The sequence below is a fragment of the Sciurus vulgaris genome, assembly GCF_902686455.1.
Source record: "Sciurus vulgaris genome assembly, chromosome: 11".
NCBI lineage: Eukaryota > Metazoa > Chordata > Mammalia > Rodentia > Sciuridae > Sciurus > Sciurus vulgaris.
The window spans coordinates 42,734,349-42,746,746 of NC_136472.1; the positions used below are offsets into that span (position 1 = coordinate 42,734,349).

At 35.2% G+C, this 12,398-nt stretch overlaps 1 long non-coding RNA gene across 2 annotated transcripts in view; it reads left to right on the forward strand.

Annotated features, from left to right (window-relative positions):
- Positions 1 to 12,398, forward strand: part of LOC306640709 — a 157,711-nt gene that overhangs the window by 78,240 nt on the left and 67,073 nt on the right. The window lies entirely within an intron of this gene.

Here is a 12,398-nt window from a genome sequence, read left to right on the forward strand (position 1 = left end):
AAGGGGGTGTAACAGAGGAAACATTTAAATTTTACTCAGGAAGCATTTATTCTTTTTTACATATTGTGTCTACTTGCCAAATTGTCGGAGGTGACTTAGAATCTTACAATATATATCCTGAATTTTCTCAGAATACTGAAGCCCAAGTCCAGTATTCTGAGAAAAAAGGGAATCCTATTAAAACTAATCATCCATGTTTAGTTAGTTTGTGTCAATATCATTGTTAAAATAGTAGTGCCACATAACCAGCCCCTGTTACATCTTCTTTAGTTAGTGATCGTAAGCTGTTTCTCCCTTCCATTTATAGATATAAAATTTCTTCAAACATTGACTCTCCAGTTGCCCCACAGTTGCATATGACAAAAAGCAAAGGTATTTCTGTGTCCTCCTGTGGATTCACTGAACCCTTCTAACCATATCCTAAAACCATATTCACTTAAGTTATCTGTGTGAACTTGACTACTTCTCTGCACTTAAATAAAATTTACTTAAATACATAATATGAAATGTTTCCGTGTATGCCATCCTCAGAGTTTTCAAAAGCATAAAATAGTGAAAATTAGTTTTGTTACCCTCCCAAATAAAAACTCTTATAATTAAAGAAAATAAAGACAACTGGAGGCATGTGACTTTAATAGAAACATTAAAATTTTCCAAGAAAGGATCCAAGCATCCTGTAAACCTGAGTCTCATCCAGGATGGAAGCCAAAATGATAGAAAACCAGACAGAATTTTAAAGTTTTTCTGAAGGGCAATCTTGTGCTTTTCCACTGAAACCATTATAGCATCCAATGTGGCACCCAAGAGGTAGTATTTTTCTCCCTCCTTTTCTCTTCTTGCCTTTATTCCTTCTGTAATCTACATAAGCCACAAAGCTCCTTGAAAATATTATCCCCAGGAAATCATATTCCAACTATATCAGACTTTAACCAAGAATAATTAGAACTTCAATTAAGACATTATCAAAGTCTTTCAAAATACATGAAACAGTATTAGTTCATGTCTAAGCAAAACTTTTAATGCTATCTATCCCAATTCTTTCTTGATCTCTTTCACAAACACTGTAGTTGTTCTCAAGTTTTCTCTACCATTTGCATCATGCCAGTCTTCACTCTTCAGTCTTTGTCTCTAATAAGATGCTAATTATGGACTCTGGTTGCTCTGGTTTCTCTTTTAGCTCTTCTTTTGGACTCTCTGTCCATCATTCCTCTGTCATTCTGCATCTATGTCAATTAAACAGGAATACAGGGAAGCAGAAGCATTCCCTTGTTTTCTTACAATGCTCTTCATCTTTTCCTACCAGTACTACATATCCATAAAATTAAGGTGTTTCTCTGACATATTGATGTGTACTTATGTTAATTTGGGAAAAGTTTTTATTGCTAAATGCTCACTAAAAATGAGGTACATATGTGTTTATTGTGTGTATGATTTTATCAGCATGAACCCAAATACTACGTGTAATTATAATGCTCTTCTAAAAAAAAAAGACTTGTTACTATCTGGGGGGACTCCGATTCTTCTGCTCTGCCCAGCAAACAATTGAATAACAGGACACAAAGATAGCAAGCAAACAGCAGATTTATTGCAAAGCAGAAGTAACAAACTAATAGGCTTCTTTGAAGAAAAGGGGCCCTGGAGCCCAGAGTCTGATAGGAAAGTACAAACTTGTTGTTCTTAAGGGTTTGGGGTCTTTCTCCCTTTTCTCTCTCCTCCCCTCTCCAAGACCTGCTTATTTCCACACATTGGTACTCCCTTGTATCCACGAGTCTATTTTAGTCTTTCTGTTGGATCCTCTGCTCATATCCACAAGCATTTTTGTCAATTGGGAAGTTGACCTTATGAGGGGACCCTTTTTGTATTCTTGCTGTCAGGACCTGGCTCCTGACTTCCTCATTGGCCATCTTGCTAGGACTGCTTACACAGTTCTAAGTCTCCCTCAGACTGACTTCAGCCGAAAAACAAAAACAAAAACAAAAACAAACAAACACACTCTTATATAATCTTCTATAGCTGACTCCTCCTAGGTAGCATAACACTGTTGAGATGTATCCATAGCATTGTATATATCAGTAATACATTCTCTTTTTGAATTGCCAAATAATATCCCACTGTATGGATAAAGCTCAATTTGTTCATCTATTCCCTAGATGATGGACGTTTAGGTTGTTTCCAATTGGGGAACATTTATATAAAATATCGCTAATAAGTGGATGATGACACATAATGGGGGGGAGGGAAGGGTTAGTGTTAGGGTTAGAGTTAGGGTTAGGGAGGGGGGCAAGTATGGAGGAAGGAAGCTCTGTATAGAGGGAAAGAGGGGTGGGAGGGGTGGGGGGAAGGGAAAAAATAACAGAATGAATCAAACAACATTGCTCTATGTAAATTTATGATTAAATATAATTTAAAAAAGAAAAAATAAATAAATAAAAAAAATAAAATATCAATTCCGTAAACATTTATATACAAGTCTTTGTATGAATATATGTCTTAATTTCTTTCATTAATTCCTAGGAGTGAAATTTCTGGGATGTGTGGTAATTTACATTTACTTTATAAGAAAATGAAAACTATTTTTCAAAGTGATTGCAATATTTTACATTCCCACAACCAGTATTATGAGAGTTCTAGTTTTACCACATTTTCACCAAAACTTAGAATTTTTGATTTTTTTAACATCTATTTATTTATTTATTTTTTACAGACTGCATTTTGATTGATTGTACACAAATGGGGTACATCATTTCATTTCTGTGGTTGTACATGATGTAGATTCATACCATTCATGTAATCATACATGTACATAGGGTAATGATGTCTGTCTCATTCCACCATTTTTCATACCCCCCCTCATTTCCCTCGACATAATCTAAAGTTCCTCCATTCTTCTCTCATTCCCCACCTCCCCCACCCCATCATATATCATCATCATCATCCTCTTATCAGGGAAAACTTTTGGCCTTTGATTTTTTTGGGATTGACTTATTTCACTTAGCATAATATTCTCCAATTCCATCCATTTATTTGCAAATGCCATAATAATGAATTTCATTCATTCTAATGTGTATGTAATAGGATCTAAAGTTTTAATTTGCATTTTTCTTAAAAAAAAAAAGACTTTTTACTATCTTGTCATGGACTTCTTGGCCAATTGTATATAATCTTATTTGAAACATCTATTCAAATTTTTTGCCCATGTGGTTTTGGAGTGTTTGACATTTATTGGCTTGCAATATTTCTTAATATACTTTGTATCTAAGTGCTTCTCAGATATACATATTGGGAATATTTTCTTCTAGTTGGCAACTTTCCTCAAATATAGCCTCAGCATTATCTCTCAATGACCAAACATTTTGAATTTTGATAAAGTTTGATTTAAAAGATTTTATTTCTTTGGGTGGTTTCTGTGTTTTACATCTTAGGGATTATTTTCTATGGTAAAGTCATGAAGATTTTTCTCCTATATTTTCTTTTAAAACTTTTGTTTTATATTATACAACTGGATCAATGGTTCTTGTTTTTAGGTATTATGTAGGGCAAGGTTTGGGGTTTATATTTTCCATATGGTTATAAACTTATTCCATCACCATTGTTGATAAGATTTTCCTTCCATATTGAGTCGTTTTAGTATCTTTGTAAAAATCAATTGACCAAAAATATAGGAATCTATTTGTGTAATTTTTATTATGTGTAATTGATATATAGACTGATTTTATGCCCAAACCACACATGATTAATTACAATAGATCTGTAGTAAATTTTGATATTAGTTCTCCAATTTAGTTCCTTTTCAAGGACTACTTTTGCTAGTTCATATCCTTTACACCCTTATATAAATTTATAATCAATTTGTCAATTTCTACAAATTCTTTTTGGGAATTTGTATGGTACTGTATTGACTCCACAGATCATTTTATGGAAAATATTAGTATCTATATGAGGATAAGTTTAATTTAATTTATTGTGTATTATTTAATTTCTTCAGTGATGTTTATTATTTTATATGTTCTTATTTGTACAGTCCTAGGATTTTCCACATTTGTTACTGAGTCATCTGTAAAGATAGCTTTCCTTCTTCCTTTCCATCTCTATGTCTTTTATTTCCTTTTATGGTCTAGTTAAATGACCTTATATTCCAGTCTACTGTTGAGTAAAATGGCTAAGAATAAGCATCCATAATTTGTTCCTAATTCTTAAGGTGAAATTTATAAATCTCTTGTTATGTTTTAAACATGAGGTATCCCCCCAAAACTCGTGTAAGACAATGCAAGAAAGTTTAGAGGTGAAGTGTTGGGTTACGGAAGCTTTAGCCTAATTAGTGAATTAATCAACTTTAATGGATTAACTAAGTGGTAACTGTAAGCAGGTAGGAAGTGGATGGTGGAGGTGGGTCACTGGGGGCATGCCTTTGAGGTATATAATTTGTCCCTGATGAGAGCAGTACTCTCTCTGCTTCCTGGGAGCCATATTCTGAGTTGCTTTTTACTTCTGTTATGATATCCCTCCTCACCCTGGGCCCAAATCAATGGAGTCGCCATCTAAGGACTGAGACCTCTGAATCTCTGAGCACAAAATAAACTTTTCCTCCTCTAAAATTGTTTTTGTCAGGTGTTTTGGTCACAGTGGTGAAAAAACTAACTAAAATACTTCTAGTGAGAATTATTAAGAGCAAAAGAGATATACCTGACCAGTATTAGGAATGAGAAGGGGAGGAAACATTATAGAGCCTGCAGACATTAAGAGGATAATAGGGAAAATTATGAGTATGTTAATGCTAATGCTAATTCTAACAAATATTTTAAAAGATCAATAACCCCAATTCTTCACAAATTCTTCCAGAAAACAAACAAAAAAGAAGGACTTCTCATCCTTTTTATGAATGTGGTGTTATCTTGATCCTAAATCATAAAAAGACATTAAAAGGAAAGAAAATTAGTGGTTATCATGAACACAACACTGAAGTCATTAACAAAATATTCCCCAAGGAATTTAGTGGCATACAAAAGGAAAATACTTATGACCTAGTGGAATTTATCCCAAGTTTTAGCTTTAAATCTTAGTCAAATATACATTCCTGGGAATGGTCTATGGCAACTTATTATTTGCTCCTGAAGTAACTGTTAACCTCAGTAGGTTAATATTCTTTATGAAATTACCTCTATGACTTCAATAACCAAAACCACAGAAGAGAAATCCCTGTACTGATAACAGTGGTATCCACTTTATGCTTTATTCAGTTTGGGTGGATCATATGTCTCTGGAAATCTGTTGATGTCTTTGAGAATTTCCATTTTGTTAGAGTACAGATTTTCAAAATAGCTTCTAACTATGTTGTTTTTTTTTTTTTTTTTTCTTTTTTGTATTTCTATAGTGTCTGTTGTGATATTTAATCTCCAGGTGTTGGAGTAGTTTCTGTTTTTTATTTTGTCATTAATTTCTAATTTCACTGCATTGTGATCTGATAGAATACAAGTATCTCTGTCTTTTTGTATTTGCTAAGAGTAGCTTTGTGACCTTAACATATGTTCTATTTTAGAGAAGGATCCATGTGCTACTGAGAAGAAAGTGTATTCACTCATTGATGGATGGAATATTCTAATATGTCTGTTAAGTCTAAATTACTGATTGTGTTATTGAGATCTATGGTTTCTTTGTTCAATTTTTGTTTGGAAGACCTGTACAGTGGTGAGAGAGGTGTGTTAAATTCACCTAGTATTATTGTGTTGTGGTCTATTTGGTTCCTGGAATTGAGAAGGATTTTTTTTTTTTTTTGATGAACATGGATGAGCCATTGTTTAGGGCATAAATATTTTTGATTGTTACGTCTTGCTGATTTATGCTTCCCTTAAGCAGTATGAAATGTCCTTCTTTATCCCTTCTGACTAACTTTGGCTTGAAGTCCACTTTATCTGATATGAGGATGGATACCCCTGCTTTTTTACTGAGTCATGTGCATGGTATGTTTTTTCCCATCCTATCACCTTTAGTCTGTGTCTATCTTTTTCTATGAGATGAGTCTCTTGAAGGCAGCATATTGTTGGGTCTTTCTTTTTAATCCAATCTGCCAGTCTGTGTCTTTTGATTGATGAGTTCAGGCCATTAACATTCAGGGTTATTATTGAGATATGATTTGTATTCCTGGTCATTTTGGCTTATTTCTGGTTTTTAACTTGACTTGGTTTCTCCTTTATTTGGCTATTCCATTAGGGTAGTTCCTCTGTTCACTGACTTACTTTGTTTTTTTTTCATTTCTTCCTCATGGAATATTTTGCTGAGAATGTTCTGTAGTGCCGGCTTTCTATTTGTAAATTCTTTTAGCTTTTGTTTATCATGGAAGGATTTTATTTTGTCATCAAATCTAAAGGAAAGTTTTGCTGGGTATAAGATTCTTGGTTTGCATCCATTTTCTTTCAGAGCTTGAAAACTGCTGTTCCAGGCCCTTCTAGCTTTTAGGGTCTGGATTGAGAAATCTGTTGATATCAGTATTGGTTTCCCCCTGAATGTAATTTGATTTTTTTTCTTGCAGCCTTTAAAATTCTATCTTTATTTTGTGTGTTGGTATTTCATTGTAATGTCCCTTGGTGTGGATCTGTTGTAATTTTGTAATTTTGTACATTTGGTGTCCTATAAGCCTCTTGTATTTGATTTTCCATTTCCTTCTTCAGATTTGGGAAATTTTCTAATATTATTTCATTGAATATGTTGTTCATTCCTTTGGTTTGTTTCTTGTGCCTTCCTCAATCCCAGTAATTCATAAATTTGGTCTTTCATGTTATCTCATAATTCTTGGAGGTTCTGTTCATGATTTCTTACTATCATCTTTGTTCGGTCAACTTTATTTTCAAGATTAAATATTTTGTCTTCAATGTCTGAGGTTCTGCCTTCCAGGTGTTCTATCCTATTGGTTATGCTTTCTATGGAGTTTTTAATTTGGTTTATTGTTTCCTTCATTTCAAGAATTTGTTTTTTTTTTTTTTTTCAGTATCTCTAACTCTTTATTGAAATGATCTCTTGCTTTCTGTATTTGCTCTTTTAACTGTTGATTGGTGGGATCATTCAATGCCTGCATTTGCTCTCTTATCTCATCGTTTGCTTCTCTCATCATTTTAATTATGTACATTCTGAACTCCCTTTCAGACCTTTCATCTGTCATGCTGTCATTGGCTTTATTGATGTAGCATCTAGGTTTGTTTGGGACACTTTCTTCCCTTGTTTTCTCATATTGCTCATGTATCTTCCCCTCTAGGAGTGCAAATCTGAGGTATTGCAGTTTCCCCCATATAGAGTTATAGTGTCCCTGCAGGTTTCCAATAACTCACTTCTTAGTCTTCAGTAGCCTGAAGTCTTGGAGGAACTTGATAACGCAGTGACCCAAAAAGGATGCTGCCCCTTTAGGGATGGTGGCCTCCAGGTGGGGTATATTCCCTACTAGTGGGCAGAGGCACCTCCACATGTTGACAGATTGTCAACTGTAGTGGCGGGCACTAGACTGTGGGCTGGGGCCAGGCTGGTCTGGTCCCAGCTTTCTGGTCCTGCCTCCTGGTGTGGAAGTCTCACCTGTCGACTCTGCACTGGTCCTGGCTTTCTCAATATTTCTTCTTCTTGAATCCTGAGTCATGGAGCAACATGGAATGCAGTCACCCTCTTGTCTGCCATTTTGCTTCCCCTCTCCTGTCTCTTGATTGTGCAAATCTCAATGTTGAGTGATGACCTATATATACCATCTAGGTTTGTGTAAGTGCACTCTTTGATGGTCACACATTGATGGAGTTGCTTGAAGATGTACTTCTCAGAAGGTCTTTCAGTCATTAGGCTGTAATTGGAAACCTGTGAAGTTGTGCATATTTTGAAAGGATAATATACATTGGGTGGTTCAGAGCACAAGTGCAATAGGTCTTTGAAAAGTACTCTGGACTAACTGGAGATCATCCATGAAATAAGTGAACTGGAATCTGAGCTTTAGTGATTCATCTTCTCAGCAGTTTTACCACAATATACTTCACCTCTTGATCAGTTATGTGTGCCCTATAATAATGATGCAAAGTGGTGTCATTTAAATTTTACATATATTAGAGTCACTCGTAAGTTATCCCCATTACCACACCTGTCTCTTTCTCACTGATATCCTGGAATATTTTATTGAGTGGGAGGAGATATTATAAAGATAATGCTTGGAATAGTTCAAAACTAACATTGTATCTTATTTATTATGCATCCCAAAGGATTTCCCACCAATGATCATGCCCAGCATTATTTCAGGTCTTGTTAACTCACTTTTTGCTGTACTATATTGGAAAAAGATTAGATCACCAACATTTTGAGATGTTGAAAGGCCCAACAACGTGCTAACAAAAGATCCCCATTACTTAACTATGTCTTCAACTGCTACCCTTGATTTTGGTCATACTGGCATTAATTAGCAGAAGTCAAGTTCCATCTTGAATATTTTCTATAAGCTTAATTTCCTTGTGGTTTTATTGTATATGCATACAATACAATAAAGTTTTATAAGGTTGATTTTGCTATAGCTTTAGCAGACTGTGCAAAATATGTCAATGGTAGGGCATGAAAGGTGTTCCTTTGTTTTCTTTAGAAATACCAATTATGTAAAATTTTATTATTCAAAAACTTGTCTCTAATATCCTTTAAAGCCCATGTTTTAATTATGTTAATGACTTAAAACTTGGGAAAATGTGATGTCATGGTATAGCAATGAGTTTTACAGTTAGTTCTTCAGGGCCCATTTAAATATCTAAAGGGCTGTGTAGTCTCGGATAAGTCAATAAACCTTTCTTTATCTTCATATACTCATCTGTAGAATGGAGATAATACCTATCTTACAGTTCAAATTTCATCTGAAGTTTTACTACCTGATTCCACCATCTCATTTTTGTTTGTTAAACACCACTCATTCATCGCTACTCTTTCCTTTGTGTGGCAATGGATTCTGCTACATAGACCACAGGTGGACACGAATTCAAAAATCAATCAATCAGATAATTCTTATTCTACTACTCTTATGTGTGGAGAAATATGAAAATTGTCAGGGACTGTGACAGATGCATACAGTGGTATCATCTCTATGTAGAACCATGACAACTTGCTCATGAGATTCCAGGATTACAATGAACATAGCCTATCCTCTAAGAGACTTGGGCTCTGGATTCTGTAGGGATATCACAACATTCTTATCTCTGTGTGTATTACTGGGGATTGAACCAAGAATTCTCTACCACCTAGCTACATGTACCGCCACTCCTGGATATAACACTCTGTTAATTAACCCATTTGACTAATATTCGATCAGAAATTATTTCTACCTTTTACACTCAGAATTGTAATGGGAAGTTCCCCTTAATAAATGCCTTCGTCATATCCTCTGACCTTGTCTTTGTAAAATGTGACCCTTGTAATTAATTATTCGACATTCATTGCTTTTTGCCTTATTCTATGAAAATAAGGAACACTTGTTCCTGTGTTTCCCTGTGCTTATTAGCACAGTGCCTGATTCCCAGAAACAGTTAGTGAGTGGGTAAATAAAAGATGTATTTAAAGTAGTTCTCACAGTCCTAATCAAGGTAGAGCACCTTTCTTCACACCTGCCTATTTTCCTTTTTTCTAACAGCAAAAGTGAATCTCTTGGAAAATACCAATAACTTAATACCCACATTTCCTGTGTTTCAAGTAGTGCACAGGCATCCCACTGACCTCCACAATAACTGACTCCAGAAAGCACTTTGCTTCAAGATTCTTTTGCAGTGAAAACAGATTCAAAATATGCCTTGAAATCACAGCAAGGGTCAGCATCTCTCCTAAGGGAGAATGGCAGAAATGCCCCACATCCAGTTACCTAATGTGGTGTCTCCCACTGAAATCTTGACCTGTGCTCCATCTTTTCTGTAGCTGTTGCTGAGCTGGTGTGAGAAGACCGGCCCAAGTCATACTGTCAAGGAAATACCCGAAGAAAATAAGTGTAACAGACTCACATGGGGATTAACCCTGTGACCCCATCCTTATTAACACTCTCTGCTTAGCAGACTTGATTCCAAAGCGGTTGCTGAATTTCTCTAAGATAACCTTTACTGTCTCAGCTCCACGGTCATGGGTCTGATTCAATGAAGACCCTGGCAAGTAAACTTAAAAAAGTCTTCAAGCCATGTTTTGAATATCTGGGGTAGAATGACCTTTGCATTGGTCAGTGTTTGGAAAGGGTCTTTGGTTTGTTTCAAGGGACCAGTAAGACAACCCCTTGTTTCCTCATTTTTGTTTCTGGGAGGTGGTTTTGCAAAATGGTTATTGGACTATAGAACTAATCTTCTACCTTTAATATGCAGTCAGCATGAAACAGAGGCTGTATAAATATAGAGAGAATTTTTCAATTCAGATAGGAGAAGCTTACTATTTTAAGAAAAGAGGAAGATATTTTTAGCTGAGTGCTTATAATAATACATCAGGAACTTGGATACATGTTTTCAACTACAGTATTATTGTTGTTGCTCCTTTACAAATGCAATGTTTTCCATTTTAAACAGGAGTAAAGTGGGGTTTAATGAAGTTTAAATAACATGTTCAGGACCATCTAGTAAGATTTAAAAATTGGTCACCTACTTTTATCTTTTTAATTCTTTGCTTCCTTTCAATAGCACCAAGCTCTCACTGTTAACCTGTCACCCTGTGTCCCTGTTTGAAGTGATTGAGATTTCCCTTCAAACTTAGCTGCTAAGGCATTTGGAGAATATATTTATCTTTCACATTATCCAGTTCTGAAAATACCAGTAATACTTAAACCCAATTTCATTTAACTTCTTTTAGCTCCCTGCCAATGTGACAAGTACATTTCATTCAGGGCTCTACCTTTCTGTAGTAGGTCTAGATAGTGTCCTTCTGCAGGTCTGGGCAAAGCAAGTACATTGACCTTTTTAACAAGACCTCTGCCCTGCCCTTGTCCCAGCACTAGACATTCTGAAGCAGGAGATTTTAGGACACAAACATCATGCTGAAGGGAGAAGAACCATGCATTTTCTCTCTCTGCCTTAATTTGAAAGCTGGGGTTAAGGGAAACAGGTGTTTTGATGACATCGAGATCTGTTTAAATCTGGAATCTCTCACTCTTCAGTTCTATGAACACAGGCAACTTAATCTCTCAAATTATCAATTTATTTACCCATGAAATGGACAATCTAAGAGCATCTTTCATGAAGTTGTTGCAAAGATAAAATGAGATATTGTGCCCAGCAAACAGAAAATGTTCAATAAAATGTTTTCTTAAAATATCTTACAAATATTGTGTTTCATACAAGATAGAGTATAATTCCATAGCGAATTCAGGCAGAAAGCACAGATTTAAGATTATAAACGTAAATGAATTATTTATTCTTGGAAATTAGAATTTTAATTTATTCCAACAGATATTTGTTTTCCCTGTTATGGGCACTGTGCAAGGCACACAGATATTTTGAGGACATGTCCCATTTTTGAGGGTCATGTGCAGGCTAACAAAAGACTCTGTTTTTGTCTTTTATTTCAGACAAAGTCCCAGATTGAGAAAACCATAAATCTAACCTAAAATGAACAGATTTAGTGATTTTTTTAAAAGTTTCTAAAGTTTTAAAATATGAGTAGACTACTACTAAATGAAAAGTCTCTAATTTTATTCACGCAAAAAAATAAAATAGCCCATGTTGGTCAGTGCAAATTTGGAATTCCAGGAAAGTACAGAACTCTACCCAGCACATTCTCCCTCTGCACTTCCCTTGCCTGACTCCAGCTCTCTGAATTCAGTGAAGTCAATTTATTTTGTGAGGATTTTAATAACATATTAATTATGATAAGATTGGAATCTAATGACTAGCTCCCTGAGACTGACAGACATTGGACTATTTATATACACTCTCTGCCCTTTCAGTCTGACCTACTTTGACAGTTCAATTAAACCAATTGACTTTTGAAGTTTGTTTATGAAATGGCTAGGGAATGCTGAGTATTTGGGGTGCTTGGCATTTGTACAACACACCATTTAACAAGTCCCATTAGTGTATTTCTGGAGTGCAAGAAAACGCCACTCTCTAACTTGACCCACAAGCCACAGTTGAGTCACAAGCAAAGCAACTGGGCGTGTTAGTATGTGAATGTCTGTCTGCTCAAAACTCTTGTGAATAATACTCAAGTATAATCTCCTCATTAAAAAAAAAAAAAAAACAAAAAACGAAAGAGCTGTACCTTTTTCCATATAACTTGATTATTCTCAATATCTCTCAATTTAATGTAGCTTGAGTTGGTTTGGTTCATGCACTTATTTAAGTTCTTTTTCATCCAGTGTTTATTCATTCATTTCTTCAATAATCATTTATTGAGCACCTACTCTGCATTAGGTGCTAAACAGACCTTGTAACTCTTTA